This window comes from Hemitrygon akajei, chromosome 2 (genome assembly GCF_048418815.1).
Source record: "Hemitrygon akajei chromosome 2, sHemAka1.3, whole genome shotgun sequence".
Classification (NCBI taxonomy): Eukaryota; Metazoa; Chordata; class Chondrichthyes; order Myliobatiformes; family Dasyatidae; genus Hemitrygon; species Hemitrygon akajei.
In genome coordinates this window covers 168,028,198-168,048,034 of record NC_133125.1, presented here as the reverse complement: position 1 = coordinate 168,048,034, position 19,837 = coordinate 168,028,198, and the positions used below count along the sequence as shown (strand labels likewise).

Here is a 19,837-nt window from a genome sequence, read left to right as displayed (position 1 = left end):
TGTCAGAGGTAAGTTCTTTATGCAGACAGCAGTGGGCGGTGGTAGATGCAGATACATCAGGGGCATTTAAGAAACTCTAGATAGGAAAATGGAGGGCTGTGTAAGAGGGAATGGTTAGTTTGATTTTAGAGTAAGTTAAAAGGTTGGCCAAAGGGCCTGTACTGTGCTATGTTCTAAGAGGTGTGTTTAAGGCATTTCTTTAAAGAGCAAGAGGAGAGAAAGTTGGTGAAGTAGGCAGGGTGGGCAAATTTGCAGCATCCATGGGAATGGAATTGCAGAGTCCTGCATTGGAGGTCAACATTGATTGGCCACAAAAATGTTTTGGAGTCAATCCTGATCGGAAAAGGAACTTGGCAATTGTTGGACTTTCTTTGAACACATTCCAGTTGTGCTAAATCTATCTTCCCACCTGCAAGCCTGTAAAGCATTCTTTGATAAGACAAAATTCCTTACTGGTAGTTCAGGTGTTGATAGGACACCTGAACTCAATGCCCAGTGCAGTCGCAGCATTCTAATTGGGGAACTGATGAACAGAACCCACTGTGATAATCTATGCTTTCAGTAAAGAAATTTCGCCAAACAGTAACTTGATCAACATTCTTAAACCCCTGTGTTCAATCCTGACCTGTGTGGAGTTTGTCATACTCCCTGTGACCACCTATGACTTCCATACCCACTGCTGCTCCAGTTCCCTATCACATCTCAAATTCATGCAGGCTAGAAAGTTAATTGTCCTCTCTAAGTCGCCCCAGTTTCTGAGTGAGTGATAGAATTTGAAGGTTGATGAACTTGATGAGAATGTGAAGAGAATAAAGTGTGATAAGGACATAAGACAAAGCAGCCGAATTAGGCCATTTGGCCCGTTGAGTCTGCAGCACCATTCCATCATGGTCGATTTATTACCCACTCAACCCCATTCTCCTGCCTTCTATGCATAACTTCTGACACCTAGTTTTTATTTAGTGTAAATAAATATTTTGAATCGGGTGAGACAGCAAGGTGAGATTACATAAAAATGAGATAAATTGGACTGTCAACTTTTTTTGCTCATTCAACACTATTTTCTTTCACTATATCCATCCCCCTTGATTCCCTGAATATCCAGAAATCCAATGATCACTGTTTTGAATCAATTCCTTCCTCCCTGTAGCTGTAACTCCCAAAGGCTGCCAGCATGATGCAGCTGGTGGAGCCACTGCCTCACAGCTCCTGTGACCGGGGTTATAACTCTTGTGTGAAGCTTACGTTCTCCCTGGGGGGTTTCAAGATAATCAGATTCATCATCGCCGACTTGGTGATGTTAGTTGGTAATATGATGTTAGTTGTTTTGTGGTAGCAGTGCAGAAGTATAAATTTTTTTAAAGCGCATAAGTAAGAAATGATGAGGTAGTGTTCATGGGTTCACGGAGAACAAGAGAAGGAGACAGAGAATGTGAGTGAGAGAGAGAGAGATAAACAAACAGACATCAGAGAAAGAAAGAGAGATGGACGAGGGAAAGAGTGAAAGAGAGATGGATGAGGGAAAGAGTGAAAGAGAGATGGATGAGAGAGAGAGAGAAGAAATAGAATCACAAAATGATTACAACACAGACATGGGACATTTGGCCTATTGGTTCTGTACAAGTTCCAGTAAACCCTGCTCGTCAATCCATTTTTGTGGCCCTTCAAACTGAAGGTAAAACATAAGTCTGTGGGCAAAATACTGGGAATGTATTAAAAACTTCAAATAAATTTACTGGACTAGTAATCCAAAGGAATAGTGCAGATAAAATGGGATTACTGTAGGTAATCATTAACTAGTAATTAGTTTATTATTGTCACATGTATCATGATATAACGAAAACTGTGTTTTGCATGCTATCTGTGCAGTTAGTTTCAAAGTGTAAGTATGTAAGTCCATCGAGGTAATACAAGGGAAAAGCAGACTAAAGTGTTACAGTTACATAGAAAGTGTAGTGCAGGTAGACAATAAGTTGCAAGGCCATGACAAGGAAGATTATGACATCAAGAATTCATCTTTATTGTACAAGTAATCTGTTCAATGGCCTTATAGAGACTGTGCTTGAGCCTGGTGGTCTGTGTTTTCAAGTTTTTGTATCTTCTGCCCAATGGAAGTGGGGTGAAGAGAGATTGTCTATGGTGGGAGTGGTCTCCGATTGTGTTGACTGATTTTGCAATGCAGAGAACACACACAAAATGCTGGTGGAAAACAGCAGGCCAGGCAGCATCTATAAGGAGAAGCACTGTCGACATTTGGGGCGAGACCCTTTGTCAAAATGCTGTGTTCCACCAGCATTTTCTGTGTGTTGTTTGAATTTCCAGCATCTGCAGATTTCCTCGTGTTCGCAATGCAGAAGCAGGTTTTCATCATATGCTGAGATGTGCCTGCAACTCGCTGCAGTTCCTTGCAGTCTTGAGCAGAGCAGTTGCCTTACCAAGCTGTGGTGCATCCTGATTGGATCCTTTCTATGATGCAAATACAAAAGGTGATGAGTGTCAACAGGGACACGCCAAGTTTCGATTGCTTTCTGAGGAGGAAGAGGAGCTGGTGTCCTTTCTTGACCATGGTGAATTTGTGGTAGATTAGTATACAACAGCACTTGATAGTTGGCATTGACTTCGTTGTCTAAAAGTTCTGGTTCTGTCCTGTATAAACTCTATGATTGCAAACCGCTGGCTTAAGTACTGTCACAGTACCTGGGCGATACAACTCCTGGTCTGGTTGGCTGCCAGTGATTAGTGGTGTTCCACAGGGGTCAGTGTTGAGTCCAATACTTTTCAGTTATATGTTATTGATCTGGATGTTGGAATTGATGGGCTAAATTTGCTAAGTAAGGCTAAGTTTGCGGATGATACAAAGATAGGTGGAGGGGTAGGCAGTGCTGAGGAAACAGAGTCTACAGGTGCATAGGTTAGGAGAATGGTCAAAGAAGTAGCAAATGGAATATATTGTAGGGAAGTGTATGGTGATGTACTTTGGTAGAAGGAATAAAGGCATAGACTACTTTTGAAATTGAGAGCAACTTCTGAAAACAGAGGGACTTGCGAGTCCTCATGCAGGATTCCTTAAAGGTTACCTGGCTTACAGGTTGAGTCAGTGTTAAGGAAGGCAAATGCAATGTTAGCAATGAATCATTCTGAGCCTAAAATAAAAAGGGTGTAATAATGAGGAAAATACAAAATGCTGGAGGAAATCAGCAGGTCAGGTACAAAGAGGAACAAACAGTCCATGTTTCGGACTGAGACCCTTCATCAAGATTGGAAAGGGGAAAGAAGTCAGAATACGAAGGTAGGGGAGGGGAAGGAGTACATCAGGCAGGTGAGGGAGAAGGTGGGTGCATGGGAAAGGGGTATTAAGTGAGAAGCTGGGAGCTAATATATCGACTTCCAGCATCTTCCTAATCGCTTGTAAGAACATAAGAAATAGGAGCAGAAGTAGGTCATTTGGCCCATCGAGACTGCTCCACCATTCAATAAGATCATGGCTGATCTGACCATAGACTCATCTCCACCTACCTGCCTTTTCCCCATAACCCTTAATTCCCCTACTATGCAAAAATCTATCCAACCTTGTCTTAAATATATTTACTGAGGTAGCCTCCACTGCTTCATTGGGCAAAGAATTCCACAGATTCACCACTTTCTGGGGAAAACAGTTTTTCCTCATTACCCTCCTAAATCTACTCCCCTGAATCTTGAGGCTATGTCCCCTAATTCCAGTCTCACTTACCAGTGGAAACAACATTCCTGCCTCTATCTTATTTATCCCTTTCATGATTATGTTTATGTAGTATTGGTGCATTACAAGGCATTGGCCAGAATGCATTTGGAGTATCGTCAGCAGTTTTGGGCCCTCTATCTAAGAAAGGATCTGCTACTATTGGAGAGGGTCCAGAGGAGGTTCACTAGAATTATCCCAGAATTGAAAAGGTTAATGTATGAGGAGCATTTAATGGCCCTGGGCATATCCTCGCTAGAGTTTAAAAAATGGTGGGGGGGGGGGACACCTTATTGAATCCTTTCAAATATTGATAGTGGACATAGAGTGGATATTTCCTTTCATGGCAGAGCCTAGAACTAAAGGGTAAAGCCTCAAAATGGAAGGATGTCCATTTAGAACAGAGATGAGAAGAAATTTCTTTAACCAGAGGGTGGTGAATCTATGAAATTCATTGCCGCTGATGACTGTGGAGGCCAAGTCATTGGGTAAGTTTAAAGTGGAGGTTGATAGGTTCTCAACTAGTAAAAGGATCAAAGGATACAGAGAGACAGCCATGGGGCTACGAGGTAAAATAAATCAGACATGATGGAATGGCAGATCAAAATGGCCTGATTCTGCTTTATGCCTTATGGTCTAAACACCATCTGCCTAATTCTACCCGCTCACTTAACAAATCCACATCCAGTTTTCAGCCTAAAGGTCCCTCATCCGAACTGAGCAAAACGAGTCTGCTTTACATTGCAGAGAAATTGAGGGAAGGATGGAGATGACTAAGGAAGTATTACCGACAGGGTGAGGCCAGAGATGCCATGGTAATAACAGTTAGATGGAACTATTTAAAGATAATGACTGCAGTTCAGGGAAAGAGAATGCAGATAAAGGAAGCCAATGAATCTGTAGAAATGTGGAGTAGATCAGCAGGAAAATCACAACAGAAATCAGGCAGTAATTAGTGGAGAGAGAGAGAGAGACAGCTGATATTACACGAGGACAATCTACAGCAGAACTGGTCAGTTCTGATAAAGCACTGCAGGCAGGTCATGTGACATCGCTGAATTTATATTTGCATTTCTGAAAAAAACAATTCCCTGAAAATGACTGCAGAGGTTGGAGGAGTGTTAAAGAAGGTGTTTTGCCTGTTTGCCTTTACTAGTCAAGGCACTGAGTTGGGAAGTTATGTTGCAGTATTACAAAACTTTGTTCTCTGTTTCATCTGTTCTTGGAATGAGGCTTGCTATTCTAGAACATCAGAGATGTTCTCCTTTTTCAAAGAATGGGGTTTCCCTTCCACCAGTATCTATGCTTCCCTCACCTGCATGCCACACTTATCTGACCTTGCCCTATCCTCCCACTGTCATAACAGGGATAACCCCTTGTCTTTGCCTACCACGCCATGAACCTCCACATCCAGCACATCAAGCTCCATAACTTCTTCTAGGGATCCACCACTAAGTACATCTTTAGTCCACCCCTCCATTTTCTGTAGAGATTGTTCACTTATTCCTCTCAACTTAAAGTTAGTTAAAGTCTGTCCCGAGCCTTATAGGCTCATCAAGCTGGTGCTTATGCCGGTTTCCGGGGCGTGAAGTAACTGAGAGTACGAGCCCCCCCCCCTGGATAGGACGGCAATTACGCCAGTTTATTGCGAGGTTAACCCATTTTCAGCTGGGTGGACTGGAGCAATCTGTGGTTAAGTGCCTTGCTCAAGGACACAACATACTGCCTTGGCTGGAGCTCGAACTCACTACCTTCAGATCACTAGTCCAATGCCTTAACAACATGGCCACACATCTCACTCCTCTCCACTTATCTCCCTGCAAGTGGGACAATTACTACACCTGTCCATATACCTCCATTCAGGGCCCATAAACCTTCCATGTGAGGCATCAAATCGAAGACACCACCCACCCCAGACATTCTCTCTTCACCCCTCTTCCATCAGGCAGAAGATACAAAAGCCTGAAAGCACGCGTCGCCAGGCTCAGGGACAGCTTCTATCCCATTGATACCAGTCTCTTGAATGGACCTCTTGAACGAGAAGATGGACCCTTAGCTTCACAGTCTATCTCGTACTGAATTTGCATTTTAGCATGTACCTACATTGCACTTTATTCTGACTTGTTATTGTTTTACATTATTCCAGCTCAAAGCACAGTGTAATGATTTGATCTGTATGAACAGTATGTAGGACAAGCTTCTCGCTGTATCTCCATAGATGTGACACAATAAAACAATACCAAAAACATTCTGATATGTCTATCCATGGCCTCCTCTATTGTCAAAATGAATCCAAACTCAGGTTGGAGGAACACTTTATATACCGCTGGGTAGCCTCCAACCTGATGGCATGAACATTTACTTCTCTAACTTCCGTTAATGCCCTTCCTCCCCTTCTTACCCCATCCCTGACATATTTAGTTGTTTGCCTGTTCTCCATCTCCCTCTGGTGCTCCCACCCCCCCCCCTTTCTTTCTCCTGAGGCCTCCCATCCCATGATCCTTTCCCTTCTCCAGCTCTGTATCACTTTTGCCAATCACCTTTCCAGCTCTTAGCTTCATCCCACCCCCTCCGGTCTTCTCCTATCATTTTGCACTTCCCCCTCCCCCCACTACTTTCATATCTCTTACTATCTTTCCTTTCGGTTAGTCCTGACGAAGGGTCTCGGGCCCGAAATGCCGACAGCGCTTCTCCCTATAGATGCTGCCTGGCCTGCTGTGTTCCACCAGCATTTTGTGTGTGTTGTTGTTTGAATTTCCAGCATCTGCAGATTTCCTCGTGTTTGCACCAAAAACTATCCTCTCTTGAACCACTGAATTTTCACCTGCACCATAGCTTACTCCCAATAAGGAAAAAGGCAGTTGCGTGTCACTGTCCCTTTAAGAGAGGCTCATGCAGTTTCCAGGGAAGTGGGCGTCGACAACACGCACGCTCAAAAGGTCTGAGTAAGATTTGTTACCTCTGATTCTGAAATCTTCTCGGAGTGTTTGGTTAGTTTGTTGGGATAAAGGGGTGGGGCCTGTGAGCAACAGCCAGAAAACCCATTGGCTGCTTCCGCCCCAGAAACAGGACAGCATATATTATGTTAATGAACGAGCAGGAATTCAAGAGTCAGGGATGGTTTCACCTCGGCAGTTGTGAAAATCCTCTTTCCCTATCCCAGGACGGATAGTGTGAAGTCGTGGGAAGGGACAGAGGGATCCAGATTTTGTTTTGCATTGGGTGTCCGAGAGGAGAAGGCTGGCTTTTTGATCTGCCTCCAGGTAATTAGACTAGCGTAACTTTGTAGAGAAGCTTTGAAAACCTTCAAACTCTTTCGCTCACTAAACACCTCAGCTCGCTCTGCATCCACGCTACCTCCGTTTATTATCGAATTCAGGGTGGATGCAACTCCTCGATGGTTGGAGAGGTGAACAAATTTGTAATATATCACAACGATTATTAGACATCTTAGCTATTTCTTTAAGCGGTCGAGCGCAGTAATTAGAAGTGTTTTCGTTTACTGGGTGTGGAGTTTGCTTTGCTTCCCTCCAGCAGTGTTTTATTAATCCAGGTGTTTACCCTCAAATTTCAAAGGATTTCATAAAACATTGGTGGTAGGTAAATTCCGGGGGGGGGAGTTTTGGGGGGATTAATCTGCCTAAAAATTTATCAATTGATACTCAGCATGACTTTGTTATGGGAGATTCTGTGCGATTTAACTTGCTTTGTTTTGAAGTGTCTGCATGAGAATCAGAATCAGGTTTAATATCACCACCATGTGTCGTGAAGTTTGTTAACTTTGCGGCAGCAGTACAATACAATTCATGATAAATATTTAAAAAAATAAATTACTGTAAGTATGTAAATTAAATAGGTAAATTATGCTAAATAGTGCAATGACAAAAGGAAAGAAGCTGTACCCAAATCGCTGAGTGTGTGAGCCTCCAGGCTCCTGTACCTCCATCCTGACGGTAACAATGAGAAGAGGACATCTCCTGGGTGGTGGGGGCCCTTGTGTAAGCCGCTTTTCTGAAGCACTGCTCCTTGAAGATGTCTTGAGTATTATGTATGATATATATATATATATACACACGCCACCTGTACCTAATAATGTGGACACTGAGTATATGTTAGAGATCTTCTGCTGTTGTAGCGCTTCCACTTTGAGGTGGTACATGTTGCTCATTCAGAAATGCTCTCTGCACACCACTGTTGTAACGCGTAGTTATTTGAGTTAACCTCACCTTCCTGTCAGTTTGAACCAGTCTGGCTAGCCTCCTGACCCCTCTCATTAATAACGTGCGTTTGAATACCTGCATGCATTTTTTTGCACACCATTCTCTGTAAACTCTGGAGACCATTGTGTGAAAATCCCAGGAGATTAACAGTTCTGAGAATCTCAATCCACCCTGTATTGCACCAATAACCATTCCATGCTCAAAGTCACTTAGATCACATTTCTTCCCCATTTTGATGTCTGATCTAAACAACCTCTGGAGCACGTCTGCATGCTTTTCTGCATTGAGTTGCTGCCACGTATTCAGCAGACTAGATATCTGCATTAACAAGTGGGTGTACCTAATAACGAAGTGGCCCCTGAGTGTAAAAGCAGAAAATGTTGGATTGCTTGGGTCAGGCAGCAATCATGAAGGAAGTTAACCCCACAGTCAGAGACCAATTTTAATTCTGGAATTGGTTTATTATTGTCACATGTACTGGGTACAGTGAAAAACTTGTCCATATAGATTAATTCATTACACAGTACATTGAAGTAAAACTATAACAGAATGCAGAATAAAGTGTAACAGCTATGGAGAAAGCCCAGTGAAAGTAGACAATAAGTTGCAAGATCATAAGGTAGAATGCAAGGTTCACGAGTCCATCCGAGACTTGGACAAAACTGCAGAGGCTTGCAAACTCAGCCAGATTAATCATGGGTGCTAGTCTTTCACTGTCATGGACTTCTTCATTAGGTGATGCCTTGAGAAGGCAGTTTCTATCATTAACCTACTGCCTGCTATGCCACTGGCGTTTAGGGCAGCAGTGAAGGTCCTCCATCTCTGTCTGTCCTTGGCCACTCAGATGTAGAAAGATTCTTCATTGCTGTTGCATAACAGTTTTGTTTCACCAGTCAGGACTGTTAGCCCTGAGCTGAACCCCCAAACCTGGAGGACCGGTGGACCGCTCTTAGTCTGGCCTCTACCATTTTGGCATGGGTGACCTTATCAACAGCCAAAGCATAAAGCCCTGATTCCAGTCAACATGGCTGTCTGGGTCATTGAAGCACATAAGCCTCCAAACCATGACAAGGTTGTGGTCCTCTTGGAGGATCAATCATTAAAGACCCTCACCCTCTGGAGCATGCCCTCTTCTCATTACTGTGAGGAGGTACAGGAGCCTGAAGACCCACACTCAACATTTCAGGAACAGCTTCTTTTCTCCCCCCTCCCCCCATCACATTTCTGAATGGACCATGACTACTACCTCAGTTTTTACATTACTTATTTTTAATAAATATTTCTTATTATAATTTTGTCACTTTAATGTATTGCACTGTACTGCTGTGCTCATATGTCATTAATACTGATCTTATCATAAGGTCTTTTACTCAGCAGATACTACCTGACCTCCAGCATTTGATGTTTTTATTTCACATTTTAAGCTTTTTGTATTTGTACTCCATTTTGGATTTGTATACAAGGGATCTGGATCATGTGCAGGCAAAGGGATTAGATTGATTTGATGTCATGCTTGGAATAGATACTGTGGGCTGAAGAACCCATTCCAAAGCTCTACTGTTCTATGTTCTGTTTTTCACAAACTGCGGGAGTTGACCTGGGTTCAAGGGAGTGGTAAAATTGGTAAACTGGTGTATTATTATCACTTGTATAAAAGTACAAAGAGAAACTTCGTTTCACAGTCCTTCCATACAGATCATTTCACCACGTCAGAACATAGTGGTAGCATAAGGGGAAAACCATAAGAAAATAGAATAAAGTTTCAGAAAAAGTGCATTGCAGGTAGATGATAAGGAGAATGACAAGGTAGATTGTGAGGTCAGGAGCCCATCTTGTTGTACAAGAGGTCAAGACCTTCAGAGAGGAGTGAGTGATACTGAACATAGTTGAGTAAGGTGCTGCTTTTTTTAACCAAAATCCTGAGGACTTGAACAATTGTCACATCTTGGAGTGGGAGGTCAAAGGTGAAATGTGGTAAAGTGGGGTTTCTTGTGGAAGACATCTTAAGAATAAAATGAACCCTCAAAGGATTAGATTGACATCATGGTGAGTGTTTAATGATGATGCAAACAAAATTATGTAATCCCCTCTGAGTGAACAAGGTCCTGGGGAATTGGAGTCTCTGTTTCTGGCCTCCAGCCTTCCCTGCATTCAAGGGCAGCTGTGCCTTTGACTGTCTGGGCCTTGGGTACCACAGTTCTCTCTGTCTTTCCTCCCTGAAAGTATCCTGCAACTTAAAATTTGTCACAATGTTGTCTTAAGTCTTGAGATCATTCTCAGTACCTTGAAGATGCTTTTTCTCAGGAGGTTTTCCAGGGTTTAAAGAATGCCATATACACTCAGTGGCCACTTTATTAGGCACACCTGTAAACGTATTTTTCATTCAAAGTAAACTTATTATCAAAGTACATGTACATCACCACATACAATCCCGAGATTCATTTTCTTGCAGGCATGATCAATAAATCCAGTAACATGAAAGATCACAGCAATAGTCAAGTCAAGTCACTTTTATTGTCATTTCGACCATAACTGTTATGTACAGTACATAGTAAAAATTAGACGTTTTTCAGGACCATGGTGTTACATGACACAGTACAAACACTAGACTGAGCTACGTAAAAAAACAACACAGGGAAAGAAACACTAGACTACAGACCAGGACTGCATAAAGTGCACAAAACAGTGCAGGCATTAAAATGAATAATAAACAGGACAATAGGACGGTAAGGTGTCAGTCCAGGCTTCGGGTATTGAGGAGCCTGATAGCTTGGGGGAAGAAACTGTTACGTAGTCTGGTTGTGAGAGCCCGAATGCTTCGGTGCCTTTTCCCAGATGACAGGAGGGAGAAGAGTTTGTATGAGGGGTGTGTGGGATCCTTCATAATGGAGCAGACAACTAGTGTGCAAAAGACAACAAATGGTGCAAATACAAAAATAAAGAAAAAAACAGTAAATATTGAGAACATGAGATGAAGAGTCCTTGAAGGTGAGGCCATAGATTGTGGGAGCAGTTCACTGGTGAGGCAAATGAAGATATCCCCTATGGTTCAACAGCCTGATGGTTAAGGAGTAATAACTGTTCCTAAACCTGGTGGTGTGAGTCCTGAGGCTCCTGTACTACATTCCTGATGGCAGCAGCATGACAGCATGACCTGGGTGGTGGGAGTTCCTGATGGTGGATGCAGCTTTCCTGAAACAACATTCCGTGTAGATGTGCTCAATGATGGGCAGAGCTTTACCTGTGATGGACTGGGCCGTATCCACTATTTTTTGTATGATTTTCCATTCAAGGGCATTGGTGTTTGCATACCAGTTAAAATACTCTCCACCACACATGTAGAAGTTTGACAGTGTTTTAGATGTCTTGCCAAAACTTTGTGAAGTCCTAAGGAGGTAGAGGAGCTGCTGTGCTTTCTTTGTAATTGCACTTGCGTGCTGGACCCAAGACAGGTCCTCAGAAATGATAACACCGAGGAATGTAAAGTTCCTATCTTCTTCACCTCTGAACCCCCGCAGATGACTGGCCATGGACGTCTGGTTTCCTCCTGCTGAAGTCAATAATCAGCTTCTTAGTCTTGCTAGCATTGAGTAAGAAGTTGTCTTAGTGGCATCAGCCAGGTTTTCCAACTCCCTCCTAAATACAGTTCCATCAGTCGACAACAGTGGTTTATAGTAAACTTAAGTATGACATTGGAGCTGTGTTTTACCTCATCACGTTTAAAGCGGGTAGAGCAAGGGGCTAAGCACACGGCCTTGTGGTGTACCTGTGCTGATGGAAATTGTGGGGGAGATGCTGCCAATCCAGACTGCGGTATGCAAGTAAGGAAATTGAGGATCCAATTGCACAAGGAGGTATTGAAGTTTATTGATTGGTCTTGAGGGGATGATGGTATTGGATTGCCAAGCTGTAGTTGGCATCCTGATCATGCATCTTTGCTATCCAGATATTCCAGAGTTAATGAAGAAATGGCATCTGCTGTGCCAGGTGGCACAATGGAGCAGATCTAAGTTCATTTTCAGCCAAGATATGTCTTTTCATTAACTTCTCAAAATATTTCATCACAGTGGATGTAAGTGCTACTAGACAAAAGTATGCAAAATATCTAATCAGCTAATCATGTGGCAGCATTACATTGCATAAAAGCATTCAGACATGGTCAAGAGGTTTAGTTGTTCAGACTAAAAATCAGAATAGGGAAGAAATGTGATTCAAGTGACTGACCATTTAATGATATTGGTGTCAGACCGTGTGGTTTGAGTATCACAGAAACGGTTCATCTCCTGGGATCGTCACACACAAGTCTCTGGAGTTTAGAGAAAGGTACAAAAAAAAATCCAGTGAGTAGCAGTCTTGTGGGTGAAAGTGCCTTGTTGAAGAGATGGGTCAAAGGAGAATGGCCAGATTAGTTTAAACTGACAGGAAGGTGACAGTAACTCAAATGACCACATGTTAAAACAGTTGTGTGCAGAAGAGTATTTCTGAATGCACAATACACAGAATCTTTAAATGGATGGGCTACAGCAGCAGAAGCTCACACCAGGTTCAACTCTGTATGTAATAAAGTGGTAAGTGAGTGTAAATGCCAAACATTCTTGTTTTCTGAACTCTCTGTGCTTTGAGTGGTTAGGACAATTTCTGCTGAGCTCCCTGGAAATCCCCAGTGTAATCCTCTCCAACTCCCACTCCTTCTACAGGATACTTGTTCAAACTCTTGGAATCCCATCCCAAAAGCACCCTAACCATCTGCTACCCAGTGTTCTGTAGAACTGCGAGTTGCTGCTGGCTTCTCACTGGGTCTGGGTCAGGAGCAGTTGTGAGGGGTTGGCACTAAAGTGGACAGTGGGCAGAGGCACTGACTCACAGCTTCAGAAACCCAGGTACAATTGTGGCCTCTGGTGCTGTCTGTGTGGTGTTTGCACATCCTCCTTCTGACTGTGTGGATTTCCTCCCAGGTGCTCCATTTTCCTTCAACATCCCAGAGGTGTGCATATTAGTAGGCTTCGGTAAGTTCCTGAAATGTGTGTAGGCGGGTAGTAGGATCTGTAGGGAGTAGATGGAAAAGTGGTAGAGAATGGGGAAGTGAGTTTAGGAATATACATTCCACTGTTATCTGTAAGGAGTTTGCACGTTCTCCCCATGACCACATAGGATTCCTCTTGGTGCTCTAGTTTCCTCCCACATACAAAAGGTGTACAGGTTAGTAAGCTAATTAGTCACATGGGTGTAATTGGACGGTGCGGCACCTTGGGGTGGAAGGGCATGTTATCTTTTTTTTAAAGGAAAAGGTTGCTCTTTTTAATATTACAATCTGAAAGATCATTCAGACCATTGAGTTCATGCCAGCTCTCAGAACTTGCCTACCGTTTACTGACCCCAAGGGCAATTCAAAGTTGCCATTCAACCTACTGCATCTTTGTGACGTGGGAGGAAACCTACGCAGTCATACGGCGACTGCAAACTCAATGCACGGCCAAGCACCAGATCAAACCTGGGAGGTAACACCACCAACATCTGCATCAATGGGCTGAAAGGCCTCCTGTGTTATGAGAAAAGTCAGGGAGCTGTGTCACTGTGCTAGCAACGGTGAATTAATAATATAGACTGTGTCCAAAGCTAACCGCAGTACCTGGGAATTTTAATCTATATTACATAATTTGATGTTTTCCCATATGGATAGATATTAAAGGAAATTGAGAGCCTGTTGTGGTTTTAATAGCTTGCGATGCAACATTATGAACCAAACAATAGCTGGTTTGTAAGCTATTGAATGAAACCAGTTTACAAGAAATGATTAAGTCATAAACTTGAAGAGTAATCCTTGGCAACGAATTGAGTTCAGAGAAAAAACATAAGCTATAGGAGTGGAATTAGGTCAATCTGCCCATCTAGTCTGCTCTGACCAATATTTGTTTAGCAACCCCATTTCTCCTGACTTTCCCCATGAACCCCAACCCACTCCATCACTCAAGAAACTATTAATATATGCCTTAAATACACCCATCGACTTGACCTCCACAGACCCTCTGTGGCAAAGAGTTACACAGATTCAACACCTGACTGCAGAAATTCCTCCTCATCTCTGTTCTAAAGGGACTTCCCTTTGGGCGGAGGCTAATGCTCAGGAAAAAGAGAGGATTTTATTGAAGTGAAGTTTGCCTAGCGTGAGTACAGAGTTGCTGTTTTCCTTGGCTGGGGTGTCTGGATTCTGGAGTCACAATCCTGGACCATTTGGGACAGATGAAGTGAAATCTCTTCATGGGCATCGACGAATGTGAAGAATTCTGTGCCAGTGAAGCCAGTTGTTGATAGAGGTAGATAGGTTTTTAGGTACCAGGTGAAGCAGGAGTTGGTATTGGAAGGCAGCAATGAGGTGAACCATTTTACTTAATCAGTTGAGGGGCCGAATAGACTACTGTTTCTCTCATAATGAAGCACTCCAGTGAGGCTGCACCTCAGAATCAGTATCAGGTTTATTATCATTGACATAGTTATGTCATTGTTGCCTTGTGGCAACAGTACAGTGAAATACATAATATAAATAAATTATAATTTCCACTATTGAGAACATGTACATGTTGTTGTGGAAAAGCGGCATCTATTATCAGGGACCCCAAGCACCCAAGACGTGCTTTCCATCAGGAAGAAGGCATTGGAGCCTCAGGACTCACACACCAAGTTCATGAACCCTCAACCATCAGGTTCCTGAACTAAAGGGGATAACTTTACTTGCCCCATCTTTGAAATGTTCCCACAACCTATGGACTCGCTTTCAAGAATTCTTCATCTCATGTTCTTGATACTTATTGTATGCTTATTTATTTACTACTATTATTTTCTTTATTTTGGTATTTGCAGAGTTTATTGTCTTTTGCACACTGGTTGAATGCCTAAGTTGGTGCGGTCATTCATTGATTCTATAGTTTTTATTCTGTTATGGATTTATTTTGTATGCCTGCAAGAAAAGGAATCTCAGGGTTGAATATGGTGACATGTATGTATTTTGGTAATGAATTTATTTGAAAAAATTACCATAATTTGCAATAAGAAATATAAAATAAGTAAGTAGTGCAAAAAGACAGCAAAATATTGAGGTAGTGTTGATAGAACATTCAGAAATCTAGTGGCTGAGAGGAAGAGTCTGTTTCAGTAACGTTGTATAGGTCTTTGGACTTCAGTACCACCTCTCTGATTGTAGAAATAAGAAAAGGATGGTGAGGGTGCTCAATAATCGATACTACCTTCTAGAGTCTTCTCCTTTTGAAGATGTCCTCAAGATGGTGGGGGCGGCATCTGACCCATGATGGACCGGGAGTATTGTGGGCAGTTTTGTCACCCCTTTGATAGGAAGGGCATCGTTAAGCTGAAAAGAGATCACAGAAGATTAATGAGAATGTTGCCAGGATTTGAGGGCCTAAATTACAGGCTTGAGTTGGGCAGGCTAGGTAGGGCCTTATTCATTGCAATGTCAGAGACTGAGAGGTGATGTTGAAGAGATGTATAAAATCACGAGGGACATAGATGTGTGGATACAGTATGTTTTTCCAGTGAAAGAGACTAAAGAACTGAAGGAATATATTTCAGGTGACAGGGAGAAGATTTAAGAATGACCCAAGGGACAAGTTTTACACCCAGAGGGTGGTCCATATATGGAGATGCCAGAAGAAGTTGTTGCACGTACATTTATTAACATTTTAAAGGACATTGGATAAGTATAAAGATAAAGTTTAGAGGGACGTGGACCAAATATGGGCAAATGGGACCCATCTTGGGTGGGTACCTTGGTCAACATGGTCAAGTTGGGCTGAAATGCCCTTTTCCTTGCTGTTTCACTCTTGAAAATCTGGGATGTGTTCCTTTCACACAAATTATCACTGTGTTTACTTTGTGTGTCAGGTCGAAACTCGTTCGACTGCGAACATGTCTCTTCTAAGCCCTCATACATGGTTTTGGATCTTTCCGCGTGAACGCCAATTGCCTCAGGCGAGTAAGATCAGGCTAACCGCAAGTTTACATCCAGAGAACAACCTGGAGACAACAATGCTGCCTCCTTGTATCTCCTCCATCTCTGTCTTTCACCTCGGGCATCCTGTGATCTTAGCAAAGGCATTAATCTTCTCCCCCACTGCTTCAAACTCGTAGTTGGACCCCAGCCTGTACCTAACAGAGGGATTAACCCTTTTCCCCCACTGCTCGCCACTTGCATTGGCTCCCAGCCTGTATCCAGCAGAGGGATTGATCCCCTCCCCCAACACTTCCCACTCATAGTCAGAACCCAGACTGCACAGGAAAGGGATTAACCCTCTCACACTCTCAGTCGGACCCTGCTTGCAACCAGACCAAGAGATTAACCTTCTCAACCAGCAATACCCAGCCTCTTCTCCAAGAAGGAAAAGAGTTAATTTTGACCGACTGAAGGAGATGGAGAGCATAATATGATATGTTTTAACCTACAATTTGAGAAGGAGAAGGGAAAATCGAATGTGTCAGTATTACAGTTGAACAAAGGGAACTATGAAGCTATGAGGGAGGAGCTGGCCAAAGTTCAATGGAACAATACCCTAGCAGGGAAGACAGTGGAACAAAAATGGCAGGTATTTCTGGGAATAATGCAGAAGGTGCAGGATCGGTTCATTCCAAAGAGGAAGAAAGATCCTAAGGGGAGTAAGGGGCGACCGTGGCTGACGAGGGAAGTAAAGGGCAGTATAAAAATAAAAGAGAAGTATAACATAGCAAAGATGAGCAGGAAACCGGAGGACTGGGAAGCTTTTAAAGAGCAACAGAAGATAACAAAAGGCAATACGCCAAGAAAAAATTAGGTACAAAGGTAAACTAGCCAAGAATATAAAGGAGGATAGTAAAAGCTTCTTTACGTATGTGAATAGCAAAAAAATAGTTAAGACCAAAATTGGGCCATTGAAGACAGAAACAGGTGAATTTATTATGGGGAACAAGGAAATGGCAGATGAGTTGAACAGGTACTTTGGATCTGTCTTCACTAGGGAAGACACAAACAATCTCCCAGATGTAATAGTGGCCAAAGGAACTAGGGTAAAGGATGAACTGAAGGAAATTTATATTAGGCAAGAAACGGTGTTGGATAGACTGTTGAATCTGAAGGCTGATATGTCCCCGGGACCTGATGGTCTGCATCCCAGGGTACTTAAAGAGGTGGCTCTAGAAATCGTGGACGCATTGGTAATCATTTACCAATGTTCTATAGATTCAGGAACAGTTCCTGCTGATTGGAGGGTGGCTAATATTGTCCCATTTTTCAAGAAAGGAGCGAGAGAGAAAACAGGGAATTACAGACCGGTTAGCCTGATGTCAGTGGTGGGAAAGATGCTGGAGTCAATTATAAAAGAGGAAATTACAACACATTTGGATAGCAGTAGAAGGATCAGTTCGAGTCAGCATGGAATTATGAAGGGAAAGTCATGTTTGACTAATCTTCTGGAGTTTTTTGGGGAAGTAACTATGAAAATGGACAAGGGAGAGCCAGTGGATATAGTGTACCTGGACTTCCAGAAAGCTTTTGATAAAGTCCCACATAGGAGATTAGTGGGCAAAATTAGGGCACATGGTATTGGGGGCAGAGTACTGACATGGATTGAAAATTGGCTGGCTGACAGGAAACAAAGAGTAGTGATTAACGGGTCCCTTTCGGAATAGCAGGCTGTGACCAGTGGGGTACCACAGGGTTCGGTGCTGGAACCGCAGCTGTTTACCATATACATTAATGATTTAGATAGATAGATAGATAGATACTTTATTCATCCCCATGGGGAAATTCAACTTTTTTTCCAATGTCCCATACACTTGTTGTAGCAAAACTAATTACATACAATACTTAACTCAGTAAAAAATATGATATGCATCTAAATCACTATCTCAAAAAGCATTAATAATAGCTTTTTAAAAAGTTCTTAAGTCCTGGCAGTAGAATTGTAAAGCCTAATGGCATTGGGGAGTATTGACCTCTTCATCCTGTCTGAGGAGCATTGCATCGATAGTAACCCGTCGCTGAAACTGCTTCTCTGTCTCTGGATGGTGCTATGTAGAGGATGTTCAGAGTTATCCATAATTGACCGTAGCCTAGTCAGCGCCCTTCGCTCAGCTACCGATGTTAAACTCTCCAGTACTTTGCCCACGACAGAGCCCGCCTTCCTTACCAGCTTATTAAGACGTGAGGCGTCCCTCTTCTTAATGCTTCCTCCCCAACACGCCACCACAAAGAAGAGGGCGCTCTCCACAACTGACCTATAGAACATCTTCAGCATCTCACTACAGACATTGAATGACGCCAACCTTCTAAGGAAGTACAGTCGACTCTGTGCCTTCCTGCACAAGGCATCTGTGTTGGCAGTCCAGTCTAGCTTCTCGTCTAACTGTACTCCCAGATACTTGTAGGTCTTAACCTGCTCCACACATTCTCCATTAATGATCACTGGCTCCATATGAGGCCTAGATCTCCTAAAGTCCACCACCATCTCCTTGGTCTTGGTGATATTGAGACGCAGGTAGTTTGAGTTGCACCATATCACAAAGTCTTGTATCAGTTTCCTATACTCCTCCTCCTGTCCATTCCTGACATTCCTGATGAAGGGATTAAAAGTAACATTAGCAAATTTGCTGATGACACAAAGCTGGGTGGCACTGTGAAATGTCAGGAGGATGTTTTGAGAATGCAGGGTGACTTGGACAGGTTGGGTGAGTGGACAAATGTATGGCAGATGCAGTTTAATGTGGATAAATGTGAGGTTATCCACTTTGGTGGCAAGAACAGGAAGGCAGATTACTATCTAAATGGAGTCAAGTTAGGGAAAGGGGAAGTACAATGAGATCTAGGTGTTCTTGTACATCAGTCAATGAAAGCAAGCATGCAGGTACAGCAGGCAGTGAAGAAAGCTAATGGCATGCTGGCTTTTATAACGAGAGGAATTGAGTATAGGAGTAAAGAGGTCCTTCTGCAGCTGTACAGGGCCCTGGTGAGTCCCCATCTGGAGTATTGTGTGCAGTTTTGGTCTCCAAATTTGAGGAAGGACATTCTTGCTATTGAGGGAGTGCAGCGTAGGTTCACAAGGTTAATTCCCGGAATGGCGGGACTGTCATATGTTGAAAGATTGGAGTGACTGGGCTTGTATACACTGGAATTTAGAAGGATGAGAGGGGATCTGATTGAAACATGTAAGATTATTAAGACATTGGACACACTGGAGGCAGGAAGCATGTTCCCGCTGATGGGTGAGTCCAGAACTAGAGGCCACAGTTTAAGAATAAGGGGTAGGCCATTTAGAACAGAGATGCAGAAAAACTTTTTCACCCAGAGAGTGGTGGATATGTGGAATGCTCTGCCCCAGAAGGCAGTGGAGGCCAAGTCTCTGGATGCATTCAAGAGAGAGTTAGATAGAGCTCTTATAGATAGCGGGGTCAAGGGATATGGGGAGAGGGCAGGAACAGAGTACTGATTGTGTATGATCAGCCATGATCACAGTGAATGGCGATGCTGGCTAGCAGGGCATAGCCTACTCCTGCACCTACTGTCTATTGAGAGAGACAGAGACTCTCTTCCTTCTTCAGTCCAGATTCCTCTGTTATCCTATTACCTGTTAGCCCAAAGACCATATCTACCATTGTGGCAGAGCACCTCCCCTGCCTGCCCCAGCAGAGCTACTGAGGGATCTCCTTACCACCAAAGATGCTCTTCTTCAATATGCCTCCCCTTCCTGCATCTGCTATTTACAGTTTAAAATTTAAAAAGTTTAGAGTTTTAAAATTTAGAGTTTACCGTCTACAAGCTCTGAACTGTGTACAAGATGATGAGGGGCATTGATCGTGTGGATAACCAGAGGCTTTTTCCCAGGTCTGAAATGGCTTACACAAGGGGGCATAGTTATAA

At 43.0% G+C, this 19,837-nt stretch overlaps 1 protein-coding gene and 1 long non-coding RNA gene across 6 annotated transcripts in view; one reads left to right on the top strand and one right to left on the bottom strand.

Annotated features, from left to right (window-relative positions):
* Nucleotides 1–19,837, top strand: part of LOC140718375 (discoidin domain-containing receptor 2-like) — a 136,311-nt gene that overhangs the window by 53,149 nt on the left and 63,325 nt on the right. For 2 of the 4 annotated variants that reach the window (XM_073032075.1, XM_073032015.1), the window contains exon 1: nt 6,819–6,981. The exons of the other annotated variants lie outside the window; for them this stretch is intronic. The gene's annotated coding sequence lies outside the window, so the exon portion shown is untranslated. Of the gene's footprint in view, nt 1–6,818; nt 6,982–19,837 lie in introns of those variants that run through there. 4 annotated transcript variants of the gene reach the window in all.
* The window catches only part of LOC140718393 (uncharacterized), a 45,465-nt gene that overhangs the window by 24,455 nt on the left and 1,173 nt on the right, over nt 1–19,837 (bottom strand). For both annotated transcript variants that reach the window (XR_012096677.1, XR_012096678.1), the window contains exon 2: nt 15,180–15,301. This is a non-coding gene — a long non-coding RNA (uncharacterized lncRNA). The remainder of the gene's footprint in view (nt 1–15,179; nt 15,302–19,837) is intronic.